We start from the raw sequence: 14,524 nt of genomic DNA, 5'->3' as shown, positions 1-14,524 counted from the left end.
CGCCAAAAGAGGAGGAGGAAAAGGAGAGGGCCCAAGGGGAGCATGAGAGGGTTCCAGGTAGATTGTCTGCACCTGGGAGGGACGCTTGCCGCCATCTAATTGAAGACTGTTTTTGAGAGATGTCCTCAACCATCAGACTTCGGAGCACTGTTGCCACATGCCTTACCTTCAAGGACTGAGGATCCATCAAGAAGTCCACTATTTGCACGCAATCATTTCAAACCCTTCCCCATGAAGAACACAATAAAAATGACCGCCAATTCCACAGCTACTCAATTATGAGAATGGTACCATAAACTTAAGAACATAAGACGTAGGAGCAGGAGTAGGCCGTTTGGCCCCTCGAGCCTGCTCCGTCATTCAATAAGATCACGGCTGATCTGATCTTGGCCTCAACTCCACTTTCCTGCCTGCTCCCCATAACCTTTGACTCACTTACCTTTCAAAAATCTGTCTATCTCTACCTTAAATATATTCAATGACCCAGCCTCCACAGCTCTCTGGGAAGAGAATTCCAAAGATTCACGACCCTCTGAGAGAAGAAATTCCTCCTCATCTTCGTTTTAAAAGGGTGCTCCCTTATTTTGAAATTATGCCCCCTAGTTCTAGATTCCCCCACGAGGGGAAACATCCTCTCTGCATCTACCCTGTCAAGCTCCTTCAGAATCTTATATGTTTCAATAAGACCTCCTCTCATTCTTCTAAACTCCAATGAGTATAGGCCCAACCTGCTCAACCTTTCTTCATAAGACAACCCCTTCATCTCCGGAATTAACCTCGTGAACCTTCTCTGAACTGCCTCCAATGTAAGTATATCCTTCCTTAAATAAGGAGACCAAAACTGTACGCAGTACTCCAGATGTGGTCTCACCAACGCCCTGTACAGTTGTAACAGGACTTCCCTACTTTTATACTCCATTCCCTTTGCAATAAAGGCCAACATTCCATTTGCCTTCCTAATTACTTGCTGTACCTGCATGTTAACTTTTTGTGATTCATGTACAAGGGCCCCCAGATCCCTCTGTACCTCAGCATTTTGTAATCTCTCCCCATTTAAATAATAATTTGCTTTTTTATTTTTCCTACCAAAGTGGATAACTTCGCATCTTCCCACATTAAACTCCATCTGCTAGATTTTGCCCACTCACTTAGCCTATCTGTATCCCTGTGGAGGTTCTTTGCATCCTCCACACAATTTGCTTTTCCCCATAGTGGTTATGTTACTGGACTAGTAATCCATAGGCCTGGACTAAAGATCTGGAGACATGAGATGTGGAATTTAAATTCAGTTAATTAAGAAAGAGTAGGGCCTATTAGAGACCATGAAGGTAATCTGTGTGTGGAGGCAGAAGACGTGGGTATGATCCTTAATGAATACTTTGCGACTGTGTTCACAAAAGAGAGAGATGATGCAGACATTGCAATCAGGGAGGAGGAGTATGAAATATTAGTTGAAATAAACATAGTGAGAGAGGAAGTATTAAGGGGTTTAGCATCTTTGAAAGTGAATAAATCCGCAGGTCCGGATGAAATGTACCTAGACTGTTAAAAGAAGTAAGAGAGGAAATAGCAGAGGCTCTGACCGTCATTTTCCAATCCTCTCTGGCTACAGGTGTGGTGCTGGAAGACTGCTAACGTGGAACCGTTGTTTAAAAAGGGAGAAAGGGACAGACTGAGTAATTACAGGCCAGTTAGCCTAACCTCGGTGGTGGGAAAATTATTGGAAAAATTCTGAGGGACAGGATAAATCTTCATTTAGAAAGGCACGAATTAATCAAGGACAATCAGCATGGATTTGTTATGGGGAGGTCATGTCTGACTAACTTGATTGAATTTTTTGATGAGGTAACAAGGAGGATCAATGAAGGTTGTGCGTTTGATGTAGTGTATATGGATTTTAGGAAGCCTTTTGATAAGGTCCCACATGGCAGACTGGTCACCAAAGTAAAAGCCCATGGGATCCAAGGCAAAGTGGCAAGTTGGATCCAAAATTGGCTCAGAAGTAGGAAGCAAAGGGTTATGTTCGATGGGTGTTTTTGTGACTGGAAGGCTGTTTCCAGTGGGGTTCCGCAGGGCTCACTACTAGGTCCCTTGCTTTTTCTAATATATATCAATGATTTAGACTTGAATGTAGTGGGTATGATTAAGAAGTTTGCAGATGATACAAAAATTGGCTGTGCGGTGGATACTGAAGAAAAAAGCTGCAGACTGCAGGAAGATGTTAATGGACTGGTCAGGTGGGCAGAACAGTGGCAAATGGAATTCAAACCGGACAAGTGCGAGGTAATGCATTTGGGGAGGGCTAACAAGGCAAGGGAATACACTATAAATGGTAGGACACCGATAAGTGCAGAGGGACCTTGGAGTGCATGTCCACAGATTCCTGAAGGTAGCAGGACAGGTAGATAAGATGGTTAATATTATGTCCGTGTGTAATTGAGACACGGACTGCAGGAGTTGGTTATAACAGGTCTTTACTGAGTGGAGACAAACTGGAACTACTATGCAAAAGTTACTACACAGGCTTATATACAGGGGTGGTCACTACTGGTACTGCAGTATACAGGGGCTGCAGAATATGGTTCCTTCTGCAAAGTACATACACTACAATTCCTCCCCTTTTAGCTAAACAGTACATAACATTCCAATTAATAATTAAATAACGTATTTACAATTACAGTTGCTAGATACATTAGCTGAAGTTAAGCAATTATAAGTTCAGTCTTTGAGGAGGCTTCCTGATTCTGTCTGGATAACGCCTCTTTGGGGTATCAGGTTCTTCTGGCAAAGTTGATTCAGGATCAACGTCATTGTTTGGTTCGTCTGCTTCCAGTATCACCGATTCTGAGGTAGATGCAATTGGTACTTCGGTTTCATCACCAGGTGTATCGGATCGTGGTGTGGAATTGACGTTTTCCAGTGACTCCAGAATCTGGTCAGCATGGCTTCTTACAATGCTCTCTCCAACGTCCACGGTATACATTAGAGGTCCTTGCCGTGTACAGATCGTTCCTGGCTGCCATTTCTCTGTGCGGTAGTCCCGGGCCAAAACTGGTTGACCTATCTTAAAACTCCTGGTCGGCCTTTCATTCATATTCTGAAACTGCCTGTTCTCCACATCTCTTCTGATGTTTGGCTTAACCAAATCCAAGCGGTATCGTAGTCTTCGATTGAAGAACATCATGGCTGGAGTTTGGTTGGTAACCGCATGTGTCGCATTCCGGTAGGCAAACAAGAAGTTATCCACCTTGTGTTGTAGGGGTATGTCTTCATTACACATTGCCTTGATAGCCTTCTTGAATGTTTGAACGAACCTCTCAGCCAAACCATTGGTGGCTGGATGATATGGTGCAGATGTGTAATGCTTAACACCATTGTTCTTTAAGAACCTCCGGAACTCTTCAGACACAAACTGTGGTCCATTGTCGGAGCAAATCTGTTCAGGCAGCCCATTTCTGGCGAATATGGTTCGTAAGACTGTGATAGTTTTTTCTGTGGTGGTTGAGGACATTTTTATTACCTCTGGCCACTTTGAATGTGCATCCACCGCAATTAAAACATCGAGTCCATAAATGGACCAGCAAAATCAATGTGCACCCTTTGCCATGGAGATGAGGGCCACTCCCATGGATGTAGAGGGGCTTGTGGTGGGGCGTTTTGGACCTTCTGGCATCCTGTACAGCTCTTGGTCACCTCTTCGATTTCTCTATCGATTCCCGGCCACCACACAAACGCTCTGGCTAAGTTCTTCATTTTTACCCCTCCCAGATGACCCTCATGAAGCTCATTGAGCACTCTATCCTTCAATTTGGGTGGAATTACTACTCTGGATCCACACATCAAGGTTCCTCTGCACACTGACAGCTGTTCTCTTCTCGGCGAGAATGCTGGCAACAGTGGTTTGCCATATGCTGGCCATCCCTTCACTGTTAAATCATAGACCCAGGAGAGTGTCGGGTCATTTCGTGTTTCCTTTTCTATGTTTGCATTCGTTACAGGGAGACATTCGACTATGGTCGAGTGGAATATCTCCACTGGATCCACTGCAGGTGCTTCTTCCACCGTCAGCAACGGTAGGCGCGACAATCCATCAGCATTCTCATGCTGTTTAGTTCCTTTGTACTCTATGTCATATTGGTGTGCCCCTAGGAAAAGGGACCACCTCTGTAGCTGTTGTGCTGTCATTATCGGGACGCCCTTCTGAGGGTTGAAAATGGAGACAAGAGGTTGATGATCAGTTAGTAGAGTAAATTTCTGACCGTGCAGGTAGTGATTGAACTTCTTCACCCCCCACACCAGGCTGAGGGCCTCTCTGCCAATCTGGGCGTAGTTACGCTCGGCTGAAGTTAACGAGCGTGACGCAAAAGCTATCGGCCTGTCTGAACCATCAAGGAATTTATGTGACAGTACCGCTCCAATGCCATAGGGAGACGCATCACACGCCAGTCTTATCGGTAGTGATGGGTTGTAGTGAGCCAATACTTCTCTTGAAGTGATTAGGTCTTTACTCTTCTGAAAGGCCCGCTTACATTCATCGCTCCATTTCCATGCTACTCCAGTTTGTAGTAGGGCATTCAGTGGGTGCAGAATTGTGGACAAATTCGGCAAAAATTTATGGTAGTAATTCACCAATCCGAGGAATGACCTCAGTTGCGACACATTTTCAGGCGCTGGAGCCTTAACTACCGCTTCAATTTTGTCAGGGGACTTCTGTAACCCCTCTTCATCAATTACGTGGCCACAATACGATATCTGTTTCTTAAAGAACTCGCACTTGGGGCGATTGGCTCGTAGCCCATGTTCTCTTAGTCTAGTGAGCACCTGCTCTAGGTTGGCAAGGTGTTCACTGTCATCTTCACCTGTCACTAGGATGTCGTCCAAGTAACACTGAGTCCCCGGAATCCCTTGCAGGACTTGTTCCATCACTCTTAGCCATATCGCCGGAGCTGATGCTACTCCGAATACCAGTCGATTATACTGGTAAAGACCTTTGCGAGTGTTTATCGTGAGATACTTCCTAGAGGATTCTTCAACCTCCATCTGCAAATATGCTTGTGCTAGGTCAATTTTTGTGAAACGCTTCCCTCCAGATAGTGAGGCGAAAATATCTATCCTCGGGAGAGGATATTGTACTGTGTGAAGGACTGGGTTCACCGTCACCTTGAAGTCCCCACAGATGCGAACCTTCCTTGGCTCCTCAGACTTATTGTTTAACGTTTTCTTCATGACAGGAACGATGGGTGTCACCCACTCGCTCCAGTCTCCCTTAGATAACACGCCTGCATTCTCCAGATTCTCTAGCTCTGCCTCGACGGCTGGGCGAATTGCATATGGTACCGGTCTTGCTTTGAAAAACTTGGGAATTGCATTCTCTTCTATTTTTATCGAGGCGGTTACGCCTTTAAGAGTTCCCAGTTCTTGTTGAAATACCTCTTTGGCGTTAGCTAAGATTTTTGACAATCGTCCAGGTGTGACGTCGTCATCCTTTTTACTAGCCACCGTCAGTGCCTGAATGGAGTGGCAGTCTAAACTTATCTTTCTGATCCATTCACGTCCCAATAACGGTGGTCCACCATCTTGCAGTATGTACAGATACAACTTCTGTATTTCCTTCCCGTTGTATTCGACAGGCACCCTTATTTTCCCTCTGGGGTACACTTTTTGCCCCGTATATGTCTTCAAGACAATGGATGCCTCTTTCAAGGGTATGTGTGAGAATAGCCGCTCGTAGTCTCGTCGATTCATGACGGTCAGGGCTGATCCTGTATCCGATTCCATTTTGACTTGGGACCCTGCTATCGTGAGGGTGACCCAAATGGTTCGGTGATCCTCTTTTGCGATTACGTTGTGAAGTTTGAGACAGCTTAGTCTCTTGTTCCCGGATTCACTATCGCTCATCTGGTCTTCGGAACTACTGTCCGTCATCTTTTGTACTTTCCTGTACTGTTCCTTAGTAGCCTTTTTGTTGTCGTTAGTCTTCTTCCCAGACCTGCAAACTCATGCAATGTGTCCCATCTTTCCGCATTGCCTGCATATTTTGTCCTTGGACCAGCAGTCCTTCTGGTCATGGGTTGTTCTGCCGCAGCGATAACATTTTTCAAATCCCCGTGTCATTTCGTGGGTGCCGTATTCCTGTGGCTTTTGCTGTATTTCCGCAGCTCCCCTTGCTGCTGCTTCGTACGATACTGCCACGCTGAGAGCCTTATCTAGCGTCAGCTCTTTCTCTGAGAGTAACCTCTTCTGGGTTCCTTCACTCAGGAGTCCACAGACAAATTTGTCCCGTAGGGTATTTGCCAGTCCTGCTCCGAACTGGCAGTGCTTTGATAGCTTGCGTAGTTCCGTAAGGTAATCAGCATTGCTCTCATCTTTATGCTGACTTCTCCTGTGGAATTTAAATCTTTCTGCTATCAGCAGCGGTGTAGGATTTAGGTGTTCCTGTAGGATATCAACAATTTCGTTAAAACTCTTCGCCATCGGTTTGGCTGGAGTAATCAGGTTCCGCAATAGGCCGTACGTTCTTGCGCCCATTATGTTTAGTAGTACCGATGCCTTTTTCTCATCGGCTACTTTGTTTGCCTCGCAATATACTTCGACTCTTTCCACATACGTGGTCCAGTCTTCTATTGCATTATCGAAGGCAGTGATATTGCCAGTCTTCGGCATCTTGGAAATCTAAGATGGTGCCTCCCGCGCTTTGCCTTCTTCCTCGATTTAACAAAATGGCGCCTCCCACGCTTTCCGTCTTCCCCGCTGCTGCTAGCGCTGTTGCTGGCGTTTTATGCCTTGATGGCGACGCCCTATGGTCTTCGTGCACTTCCCCCCGCGCTGCTGCTAACGCCGCTCTCTGTGGTTCCCGTGGCAAACTGCAGCTCCTCGCGGCTTTCTGCGCTTCTAATTTCTTTTATTTCCCTGTCGTCGGAGCAACCCTGCGGGACACTTTCCTCCCTCTTCTCGGGTCTGTACGCTGCCTGGCTTCGTAGCACCGGCCGCGCCCTGTGTGCTCCACCCTCTCTCCTCTTTCCGACAACGCTGCTCGGCCCCGTTGAAAAGCCACCCGATCAAGCTCTAGCCCGCCGCAACCCAGGAAGGATCAGTGTACTACCTGCCACCAGCCCGATTAGCTGGAACACCATTGACAGGATAACCAAGCCCCGCTCTTGACAGCCTCTCCTGCAAATCTTCAACTCCGATGAATCAGAGGCGGTTGCCCACGGTCGACGCCCGTTTCTTCTGTTTGTTTTTTTTTTCTTTTTTTTTGTTCTTTCTTCCTTCTGGCCTCGAACTCTGACAACTTCGCTTCAGGGATGGATCCCCATGAGGTGGTGCAGACTGTAGGTAAGTTCGGATCTGCTTGTCGCCAGTATTATGTCCGTGTGTAATTGAGACACGGACTGCAGGAGTTGGTTATAACAGGTCTTTCCTGAGTGGAGACAAACTGGAACTACTATGCAAAAGTTACTACACAGGCTTATATACAGGGGTGGTCACTACTGGTACTGCAGTATACAGGGGCTGCAGAATATAGATCCTTCTGCAAAGTACATACACTACAGTTAAGAAGGCATACGGGATACTTGCCTTTATTAGTCAAGGCATAGAATATAAGAGCAGTATAAAACGGTAGTTAGGTCTCAACTAGAGTACTGCGTGCAGCTCTGGTCACCACATTACAGGAAAGATGCGATTGCATTGGGGAGGGTACAGAGGAGATATACAAGGATGTTCCCTGGACTGGAGAATTTTAGCTATGAGGAAAGATTGGAGAGGCTGTGGTTGTTTTCTTTGGAACAGAGGAGGCTGAATGGAGACCTAATTAAGGTGTATAAAATTATGAGGGGCCTAGATAGAGTGGATAGGAAGGAGCTATTTCCCTTAGCAGAAGGGTCAATAACCAGAGGGCATAGATTTAAAGTAACTGGTCGGAAGTTTAGAGGGTATTTGAGGAGAAATGTTTTCACCCAGAGGGTGATGGGGGTCTGGAACTCACTGCCTGAAAGGGTGGTAGAGACAGAGACCCTCATCACATTTAAAAAGTACTTGGATATGCACTTGAAGTGCCATAACCTACAAGGCTACGGACAAAGTGCTGGAAAGTGGGATTAGGGTGGATAGCTCTTTGTCGGCCAGCATGGAGAAGATGTGCCGAATGGCCTCCTTCTTTGCTGTAAAATCTATGATTCTATGTGTGGTCACATACCTCTTGGCGATATGTCCCCTGTTCTGCCTGTGGCCACGGCATGTGCCACCCCCTCCCCGATTACTGCCAGTACTGTCTCCTCAAGGGGAGCAATCTCATGGAGTTGTGCTTCCCATCCTCTGGTTAGGCGCTGCTGGTGCCTATTATGTGATACCTTGTCCTGGAAGAGAGAGATTGGTAATTGTGAATGAATGTATTGGCAGGTGTGTTTGTGTGATGTCTCACATGGTTGAAGAGCTGTGAGATGTGTCTGAGGTGTGAGTAGTGCCTGTGAAGGATGCAGTAGTATGGGTTGTGTGAATGTCAGTGTATAGGGTTAGGGTCAGTGTATAGTTAGATGGTGGATGCAGTGTGTTGAGGTTGTGATGCTGCTGGTGGTGCAGTTATTGAGAAGTGTGTTTGTGAGATGGGATCTTACCTTGATCACTTTTGTCAAATCATTAAAGTTTTTGCAGAACTGGACCCATGTTGGGGCAGTGTTCCGGCCTATGACCTCCCTGGCAATCTCCTCCCACATTCGCTGCATTAATTGCCTTTGTGGCCTCCTTCCCCCCTGCTTCTCTGGCCGACCATTATGGCAAAATCAAGTTTTATTCCTGCTGGATCTTCCTATGTACTTCAGTAAAATCTTTGCTCCTACTGGTATCCCTCCCATCAGGCTCAAGATAAATGCACACCATTGGCGTCCTCAAGCAACGCTTCCCTGCCTGGGCCGCTCGGGAGGAGCCTGCAGTAATCAGCTGAGTGGGTATCAAGATTTGTGGTAGTCTGCTACATGCTGCACAATCTGTCCATTATGAGGGAACTACCGTTGACACCAGGCGAGAAGCTGAGATGCAGGAGCATAAGGGGGAGGATGAAGTGGAGGAAGAGGAAGGGAGGCTACATTGTAGACGGCTCCTTTCTGCCCGGGCTCTGTGTGATGAAATAATTAATGGGTGATGCCGATAACCTCAAACACACCTCCTCATTTTACCTTTCTCTTATGTTCATTAATAAATAGACATTCTTATTATGAACCCAGCTAGCTTTTGCTAGTTACTTTATTGAGGACAATGTGGACTAGGTACAGTATCTGTAGAGGCTTCCATCTTGACTGCTGCCTTGTGCCTCATGGGTAATGTAGTCTTAATATACATACAGCTGGGTAGTGTAGTCTTAATGTACATACAGCTATATACAGCTCTACACAGCTCTACGGCTCCACCTAGTGTCCACTATAGAATGACATGTTATTGATCATTACATCCCCCTTTCTTTGAGGTTTAACAAAATCAATATCAATCAACTTTCAAGAAAACAATAAAGATAATATCAGTAACACTTTTGTTAGTGCTCTATAAACATAAACATTTTCAAAACAGTCAACACATTTTCAAAGCTTTACATTGTACTCAAAGATTAAGTCTATCAGGCTTTTTTACTTCACGTGTGGATCTTCTCAACACGGGTAAGTCTGATGTGTCTTCATGAGATTGTTCTGGCGGTGAATGACAAGATGCAGTTGCAGCATTGTCATCGATCTGCTCTTGTATAGATCGAGGTCTCCTTGCGATCTTTGCTTGGAGAGGGCTTCAGTGTTTCCTTCACTCTTCATGCCATAACTCTCAATGTAGTCAATGCACTCTCGAAAAACTGCTGGCAGCTGGATCCCATCATACAGCATAGTCCTCTCAGCAGCCTCGGCTAATGGAACACCAAAGATTGGCCTGAGGGAAGACGGAGTATCCACCGGAACTGCTTCCTGCTCTGGTGCAGGCTTCTTCTTTTTCTTTTTCTCTTTCCACTGCTTAACAACATCTGCTGTGGTTATATCTTTGGACTTTTTCTCCTTGTGTTTTTCCTCTTTGTGCTTTTCTTCCTTTGGCTTCTCTTTGACCTTAAAGTCTTTTTCTTTCTTCTTGGAGAAACTAGGCTTTTTGAAGACATGGATACCCTTTGGCCTTTTCATCCTTGATGGGCTCTCTGCTTCATCACCTGAGTCATCTGGTCTGCTTATGGCACAGTTTCTACGGCAGACTCTCTTGACCAGTTCTAAGTCCTCACAAGCTTTGTCACCCAGTAGTGAATCAAGTCTTTCAGCCACAACAGAAAACATGAGATGATGCACTTTGTCTTTGACTGTCACTTTAAGTCTGCATACACCTAAGCTATCTATTTTCTGTCCATTATAGTCCTTCAGTAGTACTGACTTTTTCTGTATTTTGGGCTTTTCTTTCATATTTTTAATGTCACTCGTACTGATTAAGTTTGCTTTTGCCCCAGTGTCTAGTTTCAAGGTAACTAATGCTCCATTTACCTGCAGTGGGATCATCCATTTGTCCTCTTTTACTGCATTAACTTTATGTTCAGCATTGTCCATTTCTGAGGGCTGCACATTTTCTGTATCCTTTTTGATATTGTCACATGACACCATTCGTACAAAAAATGTCTCACTTAAATCAGTGTCCTCAATTACATTAACTCGTTGCCCTTTCTTAGTTTTTACTTTTGAAAAGCATTGTTTGGCAAAGTGATTCGTTCCATTACACTTTGTGCACATTTTTCCAAACGCTGGGCATTGTCTTAACTGGCGTTTGTAACCACAGCGTTTACAATTAAAAATTTCATCCTCCGATTGCTTTTCATTTCTGTTCTGCCCATGTTTCTTCCCCTTATAGGACACAGCACCGACAGCAGCATTATTGATTTCACTGAAAGTCTTTGCGTGCTTTCGAGCTAGCTCGCTGGCTTGGCATATTTTCACTGCATTTTCTAAATTTAGTTCGGTTTCTCTCAACAGACGTTCCCTGACTTTTTTATCATGAATACCAAACACAATCTGGTCACGAATCATGGATGATTTCAGCTCAGAGAAATTACATGTCTGTGCTTTCAGTTTCAGATCAGTTATAAAGCTATCAAAAGTCTCATTTTGTTGCTGTGTCCGAGAACAGAAGATGTATCTTTCACAGGTCTCATTCTTTTTGGGAGAGCAATGTGCATCAAATTTTTTTAGCACATCTTCTAATTTTTCTCTGTTCTCCTCTGGATTAAATACAAATGTATTAAATACCTCTATCGCCTGTGGGCCTGCAACCGTAAGCAGCAACGCTATCTTCCTTGCATCTGGCTTCGTACCGAATCCGATGGCAGCAGTGTAGAGTTCGAATTGTTGTTTAAAAATCCGCCAATTGTGGTCGACATTTCCCTCGAGATTCAAACGCTCTGGTGGCTTCAAATTCTCCATGTCGCTTTTCACAATTTTTTAGCAGATATTTACAACTCTTGGTATCCTGGTACCATCTTATGTTCATTAATAAGTAGACATTCTTATTATGAACACAGCTAGCTTTTGCTAGTTACTTTATTGAGCACATGTGGACTAGGTACAGTATCTGTAGAGGCTTCCATCTTGACTGCTGCCTTGTGGGTAGCCTAGTGCCTCATGGGTAATGTAGTCTTAATATACATACAGCTGGGTAGTGTAGTCTTAATGTACATACAGCTATATACAGCTCTACACGGCTCTACGGCTCCACCTAGTGTCCACTATAGAATGACATGTTATTGATCATTACACTTTCCTATATCACTAACCATCATATCGTCCTCCTTCCGACAACACAAAAATAAAAACCACCAGAAAATGCACATTCTAATCCAACTTTATAAATACAATCATGACATAATGTATATAAAAATTAACTAATCATCTTTGAGCATTCCCTTAGGCTGGAATTTTACCAACGCTGTGAGAGCAGGATCGGAGGCGGGTCAGATATCAAAATAGAAAAGATTGACAGCGGATCTGGAACCCGCTGTCATACTGCCTCCATGTGAGTCTCCCAGATGTCGGGTCTGTCAGCACTGAACAGACCTGACACCAAGCGGCGGGGGCGTCAATTTAGATCATTAAATGCATTAAGAGACTTGGGCTGCAGCAGTCTGGGCTGGCTGGCTGATAGACAACAGGAAGGGCACTGGCAGAGTGGCAGAAGTGGGAGGACGAATGCTGGCATCCTGTGAGAGAGCAGCAGGTTCATGCTCCATGGAGCCAATGCCACTCTCCGGGGCAGTGCCTCAGCAATACGACTGGTCTGTTGGAGAACAGATTGATAAACTGCTGTGACGCCCTGAATGCCCCTTTGAAAACTGGTATTCAGAGCCTTGATGGCAGCAGCCTTCTGTGATGGAAGCTGTTTGTGCTGCAATGGAAGCTGTGACATCGGCCATCAGACACTGCATCGTGGTGGGTTCCACAGCTGTGCTGATGGAGGTGAGCTCCCATTCCATGTAGCAAAGAATGGGCTCCAAGCTCTGCGCAAAGGCGTGTGCCAAGTTGGTGCTGGACTCCTCCATGCTAATTGACCCTGAGCGCAGGATTTCCAGTGCACCAAGTATTTGGTTATGTTCACCCATCAGCCTTCTTCTGTAGCCTGGCCCATTGAAGTCCTCATCTGAGCCCTCTGCAGCAGAAATAGTGTGCGACCTCGCCCTCCAGTGCACCTTCCCTCTCAAAGGTGTAGCGCTAGCCACTCACAATATTGGGGCCCCTGCTGATGTGTGTAGCCAATGAACAGTGTAGGGAGCGCTGGCTGTACACAGCAATCCTGTAAAGCAGCAGGCAGCACCAATTTACCGTGTTGCCTGCAATGCAGTGAACGGGCACTTGTTAATCGTGTACCGCGATCCCCACACTCATTTTCGAGGATTAGCCAATTTCTCCCCTGATATCTCCAAAGCCTTTGGCAGAGTCTGGCACTCTACACAATTAGGCAAGTTAACACCATGCAGCCTTCCACCAAAGTTACATTCATGACTATTTAGTTTTCACTCAAATCACTCTACCATTAGTTGATGGCTTATACAAGTGATTCTTTTCCCATTAACGCTTGGGTTTTCCAGTGCTCTGATGATCACAGAGCATTGTACAATTCCAAATTCTTCCTGGTAATATTTTCCAAAGCACTTAAAATTCTCTTAACTATTTGTTTCATTTCTTTATCAAATAAATACATTCATTGGCTCATTGGTTCTCAATTTATATACAAAGGATGAATAAATTAGTAAACTGACATCACCTGGACATGCTGCTCTGCCAGCTCATTTCAGTGGTGTGTGGAGAATGTCCTCTTAACAGAATAACAAAGACTCTACATGATACATAGGCCTAGAAATTCGGTATAGCCGCGTTTGGGGCGCTAGTCCTGGCGATGCGCAAAGTTTAGCGCCAGGCGCAATTTAGCGCCACCTAGCACGATATTGGGCTGCAGCGCCCCTAAAGGTGATTGCGGCGCTAAATCAGGCGCTGCACACTACTCCTAAGGCGCTAACCCGGCGGCGCAACCCAATTTTGCGGCGGCGGGGCGTAGCGAGGGTGCTGTCAATAATCACTTTCCCTGAGACACACTGGCGCCGGCCAGCTCTTAAAGGGGCAGGTCAATTGGCATCACCAGACACACTCACTGCCTTGTAGGCCTTCAAAGCGGTGGGAGCCTACCTGTGGCGCACCAGCCTAGCAAGACATGGAAAGGGTGAGGCAGAGGGCGGAACGCCTCACTGATGGGGCATTGGATGCTTTGGTTGGCGCAGTGGAATCAAGGCCAAGGAAGATGGTCGGAATGTGATTTATGTTTTGGACAGTCTCCCGGGTGTGAGAGGCAGTTATGTGTCAGTGTATTAGTTTTGCTTTCTGTTGCCATAGCTTTCTCATGTTTGAAGGAACCACATTTTGTGTAATGAAACACTTTCTTCATTTACAATGGCCATGCCTGCTATTTACATGCATCTTGCCCTTCACAGGCTTGGGGGTATCAGACCGGTTCCATTCCTGTTCTTGGAATGGCAGCAAGCATTCCGTGAGAGGGGCCTAGAAGCTACTTCTGATCAGCCTCTGACGCGCAGCCTGAGAAGAGCCGCTCGCGTAGAAATTCAGGCCAGCAGGCATCTTCTCAGCCACTGACAGAGATGTCCTGCACCTTATCTGAGGCTGCAGATCTGGCTGAAGCAGCTGGCACAGCTCAGTCACCACCTCCTTTCTAAATCGCAGCCTTCTGACACACTGCTCCTCCGGCATGTTCATGTAGGAAAACTGCTGTCGGAAAACCCTGCCAGCGTAAGGTCTGCTGTGGCGACGTCTGTTGGCCCTCCTCCGTCTGGCCATGCCCGCCCCCCTCTCCCAGCGTCTCAGTGCCCTTTCCAGATGATTCAGCAGCAGGACATTCCCCTCCAATGCAGCCCCCATAATAAGTGCCCACAGGAAGGTTCCCCGTTGTCAAGGCTCACCAACAGCAAGGTGATGGTCAGAAGGCTGAAGATCGTCTGTCTGCACTGGCTCAGTGGTCA

General features: G+C 46.0%; 1 protein-coding gene across 4 annotated transcripts in view; it reads left to right on the top strand.

The window, feature by feature from the left end:
* LOC147106565 (high choriolytic enzyme 1-like) overlaps positions 1–14,524 on the top strand; it is a 392,254-nt gene that overhangs the window by 182,053 nt on the left and 195,677 nt on the right. The gene's annotated exons all lie outside the window — the stretch shown is intronic.

Source organism: Somniosus microcephalus, chromosome 15 (assembly GCF_052327205.1).
Source record: "Somniosus microcephalus isolate GS21.2 chromosome 15, FLI_Smic_1.0, whole genome shotgun sequence".
NCBI classification, from domain to species: Eukaryota; Metazoa; Chordata; class Chondrichthyes; order Squaliformes; family Somniosidae; genus Somniosus; species Somniosus microcephalus.
This window is presented reverse-complemented; position numbering and strand designations above follow the sequence as displayed.